At 38.4% G+C, this 12352-nt stretch overlaps 1 long non-coding RNA gene across 1 annotated transcript; it reads left to right on the top strand.

Annotated features, from left to right (window-relative positions):
• Positions 1-326: 326 nt before the first annotated feature.
• Positions 327-9030, top strand: LOC115836931. Its single transcript, XR_004031934.1, has 2 exons — positions 327-1368; positions 7532-9030. It is a non-coding gene; the product is annotated as an uncharacterized LOC115836931 (long non-coding RNA).
• The last annotated feature ends 3322 nt before the right edge of the window (positions 9031-12352 follow it).

Raw genomic sequence — 12352 nt, forward strand, 5'->3', positions numbered from 1 at the left:
TTTTACTTTTCAAGCTAAAGGATAATGCTGGTAATTTAATTAACTTATATACCTCTTACAGAAACCATATGCAGCACTTTTAAAATCTTTATTTGGTGTATTAGGTGGACAGTGATTTAAGACTCAAAGCCATCATGTTAAGGTCTAAATACATTAGTGGTGGGGTTTCTCCAATAAATGAGGAAGTGCACAAAAGTTCAGCCTGACTGAAAATTTTAATTGTGTTTTAAAACTACATGAATAATTTCTTAATTCAAAATCAGAACTCTTATAAACTAAATCTGATGGTGTCCAAAGAATTTCAGGTCCTTCAAAGTTTGTAAAAGATAAGTAGGGGCCTAGGAATATAAAAATTTAGACTTTTAGTAAATGGTTTACATAACCTTTTGTCTTAATTTGTCATTCTTCATACACAGGCACAAGCTAATCAGTCTTCTCTACTTCCAGAATTCTAAATTAATCTTCTCACTAATGTCATACAAGTCTAACAAGAGAAAAAGCATCCTTAAGTCAGTCTATTTAGATAAACGCTTCAAGTCCCTATGTAAGAACGTATTCCACTAGCAAGCCAGTAAGTTTTTCCAAGGTCTCATAATCTTAAATGAAACTGGAACCTTTCATCTTAGACTTCATCAAACTCAATTTTTTCCCTTCTAGATTCACTTTGTGTTTATGCATGCATGCATGCGTTCACACAATTCTATCAGCAGCTGTAAACTACCCACATATTTTCTTAATCTCATTTTTTCAGTTTTTCTTCATCTTTAAAAGATGTTACATTTCATTCCTGGTCAACTCTTAAAAAGAATTATGTAATATTGGGCCTTCATATTAAAGAGAGAGACTGGTTATAAGATCCTTTACAGTCCATGCATTTTATTCTGATGTCTAACCAGATAGACACTAGCAAGCAAAACTTCCCTCTTAATCCTGGACCAAATGCATAATTTTACTGTCACTTTCAAAAACCTGTTATGACTGAATCAAAATCCTTTTAAAGAAAGGAAAAAGCTCTTTTTGTGTCAAATAGTTGAACAACATGAAAACAATATGAGCCAGTTAAAGATAGATTGAATTTTTACTTTACACATATGAAAAACAGTAAGGTTTGACTGCTGTGTATGTTATTCACGTTAAAATGTGCTCAGTTATTCACTATTGTTAATCCACATATAATCAGTTACTATCCCTGCTTAGACACACTATGGAACTTGAAATGCGCAATATTTACGTTGTTAGAGGCTTCTATCCAAATATCTGCGTTCCTTTAAAATGTGAACTATTTGCTGTGATTAACCAAAGGTAGATTATGTCATCAGTGGACATTTTAGCTTTATGTAAACAAATTTTTAAGAAATGAATAGAAAGGTGTCTTTTTCTGTTTTTTTTTTTTTAGTATTATACTTCAGGTTTTAGGGTACATGTGCACAATGTGCAGGTTTGTTACATATGTATCCATGTGCCGTGTTGGTTTGCTGCACCCATTAACTCGTCATTTAGCATTAGGTATATCTCCTAATGCTGTCCGTCCCCCTTCCCCCCAACCCACAACAGTCCCTGGAGTGTGATGTTCCCCTTCCTGTGTCCATGAGTTCTCGTTGTTCAATTCCCACCTATGAGTGAGAACATGCGGTGTTTGGTTTTTTGTCCTTGTGATAGTTTACTGAGAATGATGTTTTCCAGTTTCATCCATGTCCCTACAAAGGACATGAACTCATCATTTTTTATGGCTGCATAGTATTCCATGGTGTATATGTGCCACATTTTCCTAATCCAGTCTATCGTTGTTGGACATTTGGGTTGGTTCCAAGTCTTCGCTATTGTGAATAGTGCCACAACAAACATACGTGTGCATGTGTCTTTATAGCAGCATGATTTATAGCCCTTTGGGTATATACCCAGTAATGGGATGGCTGGGTCAAATGGTATTTCTAGTTCTAGATCCCTGAGGAATCACCACACTGACTTCCACAATGGTTGAACTAGTTTACAGTCTCACCAACAGTGTAAAAATGTTCCTATTTCTCCACATCCTCTCCAGCACCTGTTGTTTCCTGACTTTTTAATGATGGCCATTCTAACTGGTGTGAGATGGTATCTCACTGTGGTTTTGATTTGCATTTCTCTGATGGCCAGTGATGCTGAGCATTTTTTCGTATGTTTTTTGGCTGCATAAATGTCTTCTTTTGAGAAGTGTCTGTTCATGTCCTTCACCCACGTTTTGATGGGGTTGTTTTTTTCTTGTAAATTTGTTTGAGTTCATTGTAGATTCTGGATATTAGCCCTTTGTCAGATGAGCAGGTTGCAAAAATTTTCTCCCATTCTGTAGGTTGCCTGTTCACTCTGATGGTAGTTTCTTTTGCTGTGCAGAAGCTCTTTAGTTTAATTAGATCCCATTTGCAATTTTGGCTTTTGCTGCCATTGCTTTTGATGTTTTAGACATGAAGTCCTTGCCCATGCCTATGTCCTGAATGGTATTGCCTAGGCTTTCTTCTAGGGTTTTTATGGTTTTAGGTCTAACATGTAAGTATTTAATCCATCTTGAATTAATTTTTGTATAAGGTGTAAGGAAGGGATCCAGTTTCAGCTTTCTACATATGGCTAGCCAGTTTTCCCAGCACCATTTATTAAATAGGGAATCCTTTCCCCATTTCTTGTTTTTGTCAGGTTTGTCAAAGATCAGATAGTTGTAGATATGTGGCATTATTTCTGAGGGCTCTGTTCTGTTCCATTGATCTATGTCTCTGTTGTGGTACCAGTACCATGCTGTTTTGGTTACTGTAGCCTTGTAGTATAGTTTGAAGTCAGGTAGCGTGATGCCTCCAGCTTTGTTCTTTTGGCTTAGGATTGACTTGGCGATGCAGGCTCTTTTTTGGTTCCATATGAACTTTAAAGTAGTTTTTTCCAATTCTGTGAAGAAAGTCATTGGTAGCTTGATGGGGATGGCATTGAATCTATAAATTACCTTGGGCAGTGTGGCCATTTTCACGATATTGATTCTTCCAACCCATGAGCATGGAATGTTCTTCCATTTGTTTGTATCCTCTTTTATTTCATTGAGCAGTGGTTTGTAGTTCTCCTTGAAGAGGTCCTTCACATCCCTTGTAAGTTGGATTCCTAGGTATTTTATTCTCTTTGAAGCAATTGTGAATGGGAGTTCACTCATGATTTGGCTCTCTGTTTGTCTGTGATTGGTGTACAAGAATGCTTGTGATTTTTGTACATTGATTTTGTATCCTGAGACTTTGCTGAAGTTGCTAATCAGCTTAAGGAGATTTTGGGCTGAGATGATGGGGTTTTCTAGATATACAATCATGTCATCTGCAAACAGGGACAATTTGACTTCCTCTTTTCCTAATTGAATACCCTTTATTTCCTTCTCCTGCCTGACTGCCCTGGCCAGAACTTCCAGCACTATGTTGAATAGGAGTGGTGAGAGAGGGCATCCCTGTCTTGTGCCAGTTTTCAAAGGGAATGCTTCCAGTTTTTGCCCATTCAGTATGATATTGGCTGTGGGTTTGTCATAGATAGCTCTTATTATTTCAAGAGACGTCCCATCAATACCTAATTTATTGACAGTTTTTAGCATGAAGGGTTGTTGAATTTTGTCAAAAGCCTTTTCTGCATCTATTGAGATAATCATGTGGTTTTTGTCTTTGGTTCTGTTTATATGCTGAATTACATTTATTGATTTGCGTATGTTGAACCAGCCTTGCATCCCAGGGATGAAGCCCACTTGATCATGGTGTATAAGCTTTTGGATGTGCTGCTGGATTCGGTTTGCCAGTATTTTGTTGAGGATTTTTGCATCAATGTTCATCAAGGATATTGGTCTGAAATTCTCTTTTTTGGTTGTGTCTCTACCAGGCTTTGGTATCAGGACGATGCTGGCCTCATAAAATGTGTTAGGGAGGATTCCCTCTTTTTCTATTGATTGGAATAGTTTCAGAAGGAATGGTACCAGTTTCTCCTTGTACCTCTGGTAGAATTCGGCTGTGAATCCATCAGGTCCTGGACTCTTTTTGGTTGGTAAGCTATTGATTATTGCCACAACTTCAGAACCTGTTATTGGTCTATTCAGAGATTCAACTTCTTCCTGGTTTAGTCTTGGGAGGGTGTATTTGTCGAGGAATTTATCCATTTCTTCTAGATTTTCTAGTTTATTTTCATAGAGTTGTTTGTAGTATTCTCTGATGGTAGATTGTATTTCTGTGGGATCGGTGGTGATAACCCCTTTTTCATTTTTTATTGCATCTATTTGATTCTTCTCTCTTTTCTTTATTAGTCTTGCTTGCGGTCTATCAATTTTGTTGATCTTTTCATAAAACCAGCTCCTGGATTCATTAATTTTTTGAAGGGTTTTTTGTGTCTGTTTCCTGCAGTTCTGCTCTGATTTTAGTTATTTCTAGTCTTCTGCTAGCTTTTGAATGTGTTTGCTCTTGCTTTTCTAGTTCTTTTAGTTGTGATGTTAGGGTGTCAATTTTGGATCTTTCCTGCTTTCTCTTGTGGGCATTTAGTGCTATAAATTTCCCTCTACACACTGCTTTGAATGTGTCCCAGAGATTCTGGTATGTTGTGTCTTTGTTCTCGTTGGTTTCAAAGAACATCTTTATTTCTGCCTTCATTTCATTATGTACCCAGTAGTCATTGAGGAGCAGGTTGTTCAGTTTCCATGTAGTTGAGCGGTTTTGAGTGAGTTTCTTAATCCTGAGTTCTAGTTTGATTGCACTGTGGTCTGAGAGACAGTTTGTTATAATTTCTGTTCTTTTACATTTGCTGAGGAGAGCTTTACTTCCAACTATGTGGTCAATTTTGGAATAGGTGTGGTGTGGTGCTGAAAAGAATGTATATTCTGTTGATTTGGGGTGGAGAGTTCTGTAGATGTCTATTAGGTCCACTTTGTGCAGAGCTGAGTTCAATTCCTGGATATCCTTGTTAACTTTCTGTCTCGTTGATCTGTCTAATATTGACAGTGGGGTGTTAAAATCTCCCATTATTATTGTGTGGGATTAAGTCCCTTTGTAGGTCAGTCAGGACTTGCTTTATGAATCTGGGTGCTCCTGTGTTGGGTGCATATATATTTAGGATAGTTAGCTCTTCTTGTTGAATTGATCCCTTTACCATTATGTAATGACCTTCTTTGTCTCTTTTGATCTTTGTTGGTTTAAAGTTTATTTTATCAGAGACTAAGATTGCAACCCCTGCCTTTTTTTGTTTTCCATTTGCTTGATAGATCTTCCTCCATCCCTTTATTTTGAGTCTATGTGTGTCTCTGCACATGAGATGGGTTTCCTGAATACAGCACACTGATGGGTCTTGACTCCTTATCCAGTTTGCCAGTCTGTGTCTCTTAATTGGAGCATTTAGCCCATTTACATTTAAAGTTAATATTGTTATGTGTGAATTTGATCCCGTCATTATGATGTTAGTTGGTTATTTTGCTCGTTAGTTGATGCAGTTTCTTCCTAGCCTTGATGGTCTTTACAATTTGGCATGTTTTTGCAGGGGCTGGTACTGGTTGTTCCTTTCCATGTTTAGTGCTTCCTTCAGGAGCTCTTTTAGGGCAGGCCTGGTGGTGATAAAATCACTCAGCATTTGCTTGTCTGTGAAGTGTTTTATTTCTCCTTCACTTATGAAGCTCAGTTTGGCTGGATATGAAATTCTGGATTGAAAATTCTTTTCTTTAAGAATGTTGAATATCGGCCCCCACTCTCTTCTGGCTTGCAGAGTTTCTGCCGAGAGGTCAGCTGTTAGTCTGATGGGCTTCTCTTTGTGGGTAACCCGACCTTTCTCTCTGGCCGCCCTTAACATTTTTTCCTTCATTTCAACTTTGGTGAATCTGACAATTACGTGTCTTGGAGTTGCTCTTCTCGAGGAGTATCTTTGTGGCGTTCTCTGTATTTCCTGAATCTGAATGTTGGCCTGCCTTGCTAGATTGGGGAAGTTCTCCTGGATAATATCTTGCAGAGTGTTTTCCAACTTGGTTCCATTCTCCCCGTCATTTTCAGGTTCACCAATCAGACGTAGATTTGGTCTTTTCACGTAGTCCCAAATTTCTTGGAGGCTTTGTTCATTTCTTTTTATTCTTTTTTCTCTAAATTTCCCTTCTGGCTTCATTTCATTCATTTCATCTTCCATCACTGATACCCTTTCTTCCAGTTGATCGCATCGGCTCCCGAGGCTTCTGCAATCTTCGTGTAGTTCTCGAAACTTGGCTTTCAGCTCCATCAGCTCCTTTAAGCCCTTCTCTCCATTGGTTATTCTAGTTATCCATTTGTCTAATTTTTTTTCAAAGTTTTTAACTTCTTTGCTATTGTTTTGAATTTCCTCCCGTAGCTCGGAGTAATTTGATTGTCTGAAGCCTTCTCTCAACTCGTCAAAGTCATTCTCCATCCAGCTTTGTTCCGTTGCTGGTGAGGAACTGCGTTCCTTTGGAGGAGGAGAGGTGCTCTGCTTTTTAGAGTTTCCAGTTTTTCTGCTCTGTTTTTTCCCCATCTTTGTGGTTTTATCTACTTTTGGTCTTTGACGATGGTGATGTACAGATGGGTTTTTGGTGTGGATGTCCTTTCTGTTTGTTAGTTTTCCTTCTACCAGACAGGACCCCCAGCTGCAGGTCTGTTGGAGTTTGCTAGAGGTGCACTCCAGACCCTGTTTGGCTGAGTGTCCGCAGTGGTGGCTGCAGAACAGTGGATTTTCGTGAGACCACAAATTCAGCTGTCTGATAGTTCCTCTGGAAGTTTTGTCTCAGAGGAGTACCCGGCTGAGTGAGGTGTCAGTCTGTCCCTACTGGGGAGTGCCTCCCAGTTAGGCTGCTCGGGGGTCAGGGACCCACTTTAGGAGGCAGTCTTTCCGTTCTCAGATATCTAGCTGCGTACTGGAAGAACCACTACTCTCTTCAAAGCTGTGAGACAGGGATATTTAAGTCTGCAGAGGTTCCTGCTGAATTTTTGTTTGTCTGTGCCCTGCCCCCAGAGGTGGAGTCTACAGAGGCAGGCAGGCCTCCTTGAGCTGTGGAGGGCTCCACCCAGTTCGAGCTTCCTGGCTGCTTTGTTTACCTAAGCAAGCCTGGGCAATGGCAGGCGCCCCTCCCCCAGCCTCGCTGCCGCCTTGCAGTTTAATCTCAGACTACTGTGCTAGCAATCAGCGAGACTCCATGGGCATAGGACCCTCCGAGCCAGGTGAGGGACACAATCTCCTGGTGTGCCGTTTTCCAAGCCTGTTGGAAAAGTGCAGTATTAGGGTGGGACTGACCCGATTTTCCAGGTGCCGTCTGTTACCCCTTTCTTTGACTAGGAAAGGGAACTCCCTGACCCCTTGCGCTTCCCGAGTGAGGCAATGCCTCTCCCTGCTTCGGCTCGTGCACAGTGCACTGCACCAACTGTCCTGCACCCACTGTTCGGCATTCCCTAGTGAGATGAAATCGGTACCTCAAACAGAAATGCAGAAATCACCCGTCTTCTGTGCTGCTCACGCTGGGAGCTGTAGACCGGAGCTGTTCCTATTCGGCCGTCTTGGCTCCATCCCCCGAAAGGTGTCTTTTTCTTCGTGCAGTGCAAAAGCCTAAAGCTGTCAGTCAAAGGCCTAAGAAATCCACATTTGAAAAACGTGGAGATCATGATTGGTAAGAATACATTCATCTGATAGTATTGAGAAAAGTTGAAAAACAGCCTTCCATAACACATTAAACGTTTTATGTATGGATGGCTGATAGTATTGAGAAAAGTTGAAAAACTGTTAGCCTTCCATAACACATTAAACGTTTTGTGTATGGGTGGCTTAGGACAATAAACAACATCATTAATTTAAAGTAAAATTATGTCAGTCTGTTCATATTAACTTATTTAAATCAGTGAAAATTTTAATGAGATGAATAAATGGATGCTTTGGAAATGCAGGATTATAAGAGGCCTAAAACTGCATCTTGTTTCTTGTAACCCTTTTAAAACCAATATACCTGGCTAGGTGCAGTGGCTCATGCCTGTAATACCAACGGGGTAACACAGGGTTACGCCATCTATACAAAAAAATAAATGAGCTGGGCAAGATGGCATGCACCTGTAGTCCCAGCTGCTTGGTAGGCTGAAGGGGAAGGATTGCTTGAGCCTGGGAGGTCAAGACTGCAGTGAGCCAAGATCGCACCACTGCACTCCAGCCTGGGTGACAGAACAAGACTCTACCTCAAAAATAAAAAATAAAAATCAATATAGTTTCAATGAAGCAAAGTATCTCAGGTAACAATTTGAGCATAACTTTAACCATAACTTATTATAGCATAATAACATTCATTAGTAATTCAGTAGCCGTATGTGCCAGGCTGTGTTAGGTACTTTATATATTGTTTAATTTTAAAAAACTTGAGGAGTGTACAGATTGGTAAGGTGACATTGTATCACAAAGCTAGTCTTTGAGTGCAAAGTTTTGTGGTTTTATGCTATGATATACTTTTATCATGGAATTAATTGTCTTATTAAATGTTTTGCCAGTGGTTCTTAAAGTGTGTTTCTGACAGCAGTAGCATTGACTTCACTTAGAAACCTGTTAGAAATACAAATTATTTGGCCCCACCCAACACTTGAGTCACAAACTTTGCAGATGGGGCTCAATCTGTTTTAACAAGCGCTTCATGTAATTTTGATGCAGGCCTAGGTTTTTGAGCCACTGCAGTATGCATTTCTATTTTTAAGCAAAGATCTTGGACTTTCTTTTTGGACATCGTAGAAATAACATGAACTTGTTTTTTTGTTTGTTTTTGTTTTGTTTTAAGCTCCTGATCTTTGTTGGTTACACAAAGATTGTATCAGGAAAAGCCTCAGCATGGACATTGGCATCCTGACAAAACCCCCATTAATTTAGTATTCTCTCTGAAACTCAAATGGATTCTCAAGTCCAACAGACTGTGGAATAAAATCATTGTTTTTCTGTATTAAGGTTTATCTCTGTTATTGCCTGAAGACTTTTGGTAACAATAATGCGCTTTCGTCAAACTTTTAAGACTTGATTGGAAAAAATAAATGTATGTTTCATCAGTTACAATTTTGTTTTGTATGTGTGGACGCTGAGGTGGTCCCTGAGGAGCCTGAATCTTCAAAATATACTTTCTGTGAGCTCAGAAAATGAATAGCACTTTTGAGCTAATTGATCAGTGTGGAGAAATCACAATGTTGCATCCTGATGATTTTGGTCTTGATTTGCATTTCCCTGATGATTAGTGATGTTCAGCATTTTTTTATATACCTATTGGCTATTTGTATAACTTCATTTGAGAAATGTCTAGGCATGTCCTTTGCCCAATTTTTAATGGGATTACTATTATTTATTACTGTTACTTGAGTTCCTTATATATTCTGGATATTAGTCCCTTGTCAGATGAATAGTTTTCAAATATTTTCTCCATTCAACATGTTATCTCTTCACTTAGTTGATTGTTTCCTTTGTTGTGCAGAAGCTTTATAGTTTATAGTCCTATTTGTCTATTTTTGTTTTGTTGTTTGTGCTTTTGAGGTCTTAGCTCTAAAATCTTTATTTAGATCAATGTCCTTGCTCCCCTTCGCCTTTCGCCTTGATTGTAAGTTTCCTGAGGCCTCCCTAGCTATGTGGAACTTTGAGCCAATTAAACCTCTTTCCTTTATTAATTACCCAGTCTCAGTATCTTTATAGCAGCGTGAGAAAGGACTAATACAGTCCTGAAGTGTTTTCCTTATGTTTCCTTATAGTAGTTTTATAGTTCCAGGTCTTGCATTTAAGTCATTAATCCATCTTGAGTTGGTTTTGTATATGGTGAGAGATAGGGGTCCTAGTTTATTCTTCTGCATCTGGTTATTCAGTCTTCCTAGCACCACTTATTGAAGAGGTTGTCCTTTCCCCATTGTAAGTTCTTGTTAGCTTTATCAGTTGACTGTAAACATTTAGCTTTATCCCATTTGTGGGTTCTCACTTCTGTTCCATTGGTCTATGTGTCTGTATACCGATACCATGTTGTTTTGGTGACTATACCCTTGTAGTATATTTTAAAGTCAAGTAACATGATACCTCCACCTTTGTTCTTCTTGCTCAGGATTGCTTTGGCTATTCAGGCTCCTTTTTGGTTCCATATGAATTTTAGGATTGTGTTTTCTAATTCTGTGAAAAATGACATTGCTATTTTGATACAGATTGTATTGAATCTGTAGATTGCTTTGGGCAATATGGTCATTTTAATGATACTCTTCAGTCCTTGAATATGGTATGTTTTTCCATTTGTTTGTGTTACCAATTTTTTTCATCAGTGTTTTTTGCTATTGCTGTTTTTAGAGACAGGGTCTAGCTCTGTTGCCCAGGCTGGAGTACAGTGGCATGATCATAGCTTACTGCAGCCTCAAACTCTTGGGCTCAAAGTGATACTACCACCTCAGCCTCCCTAGTAGCTAGGACTGCATCAGTGTTTTCTAGTTTTTTTTGTTGTTGTTTTGTTTTTTTTTTTTTTGAGACGGAGTTTCACTCTTGTTGTTCAGGCTGGAGTGCAATGGTGCAATCTCGGCTCACTGCAACCTCCGCCTCCTGGGTTCAAGCAATTCTTCTGCCTCAGCCTCCCAAGTAGCTGGGATTACATGCTGCCTTGGCCTCCCAAAGTGCTGGGATTACGGGTGTGAGCCCCACTGTGCCTGGCCTGTAGTTTTCCTTTATAGAGATCTTTCACCTCATTGCTTAAATTTATTCCTAGGCATTTCATCCTTTTTTTTTTTTTTCTATTGTAAATGGGATTGCCTTCATTTCTGTCTTGGCTAGATTATTACTGGTGTATAGAAATGCAACTGATTTTTGTATGTTGATTTTGTGTCCTGCAACTTTACTGAATTCATTTATCAAATTTAAGAGGTTTTTTTGGTGTAGTCTTTAGTTTGTTTTAGATACAAGATTATATTATCAGCAAAGAGGAATCATTTGACTTTCCCTCTTCCAATTTGGATGCCTTTTATTATTTCCCTTGTGTGATTGCTATGGCTAGCACTCCCAGTGCTGTGTTGAATAGGAGTAGTGACTTGTTCTAATTAGGTTTTCCCCATTCAACTCCATGTTAGGTATGGGTTTGTCATATCTGGTCTTTCTTATGTTGAGGCAATTGAGGCATGTTGAATTTTACCAAATGCTTTTTCTGAAATCATTGTGAAGGTCTGTGGTTTTTGTTCTTCATTCTGTTGATGTGATGTATCATGTTTATGGATTTGTGTATGTTGAACCATCTTTGCTTACATCCCTGAGATAAATTCTACTTGGTCTTGATGTATTTTTTTTGATGTGCTGTTGAATATGATTAGGTAGTACTTCATTGATAATTGTTGCATCTGTGTATCAATATCAGGGATATTGGCCTGTAGTTTTCTTTTTTTTGTTACATCTTTGTCTGATTTCAAATCAGAGGGATGCTGGCCTCATAGAATGAGTTAGAATTCCCTACTCTTCAGTTTTTGAAATAATATCAAGAGGACTTGTATTTGTTCTCCTTTGTACATTTGGTATAATTCAGCTATGAATTCATACAGTCTTGGGCTTTTCTTTTTTGGGAGACATTTTATTGATAAAATCTCATTACTCATTCTTGGTCTGTTCAGGTTTTCTATTCCTGATTCTATCTTGATAGGCTGTTTGTTTTCAGGAATTTATCCATTTTCTCTAGGTTTTTCAGTTTTTCAGCATATATTTATTCATAGTCTCTGATGATTTCTTCTGTTTCTGCAGTATCACTTGTAGTGTTTCCTTTTTTATTTCTGATTTCGTGTATTTGTTTCTTCTATCTTGGTTATTCTAGCTCGATGTTTATAATGTTTAAGAAAAACCAACTTTTCATTATCTTTTGTGCTTTTTATTCTCTACTTCATTTATTTCTGCTATAATCTTTATTATTTCTTTTCTTGTGTTAATTTTGGGTTTGGTTTGTGCTTGCTTTTCTAGCTCCTTGTGGTGCATTGTTAGATTGTTCATTTGTAATCTTTCTGCTGTTTTGATGTAGTTATTTATTACCACAAACTTCCCTTTTAGCACTGCTTTTACATATCTCACAGGTTTTGATAAATTGCATTTCCATTTTTATTTGTTTCAAGGCATTAAAAAATTTCTGTTTTAATCTCTTAATTGACTCAGTTGTCATTCAGGAGCATGCTGTTTAATTTCCATGTATTTGTATAGTTTCCAGAGTTACTTTTGCTACTGATTTTTAGTTTTATTCTATTGTCTGAAAAGATACTTGGTATGATTTTGATTTTTAAAAATTTGTTGAGCTGGGCACAGTGACTCATGTCTGTAATCTCAGCATTTTGGAAAGCCAAGGTGGGTGGATCATCTGAGGTCAGGAATTTGACACCAGCCTGGCCAACAT

Source organism: Nomascus leucogenys, chromosome 10, assembly GCF_006542625.1.
Source record: "Nomascus leucogenys isolate Asia chromosome 10, Asia_NLE_v1, whole genome shotgun sequence".
Classification (NCBI taxonomy): domain Eukaryota; kingdom Metazoa; phylum Chordata; class Mammalia; order Primates; family Hylobatidae; genus Nomascus; species Nomascus leucogenys.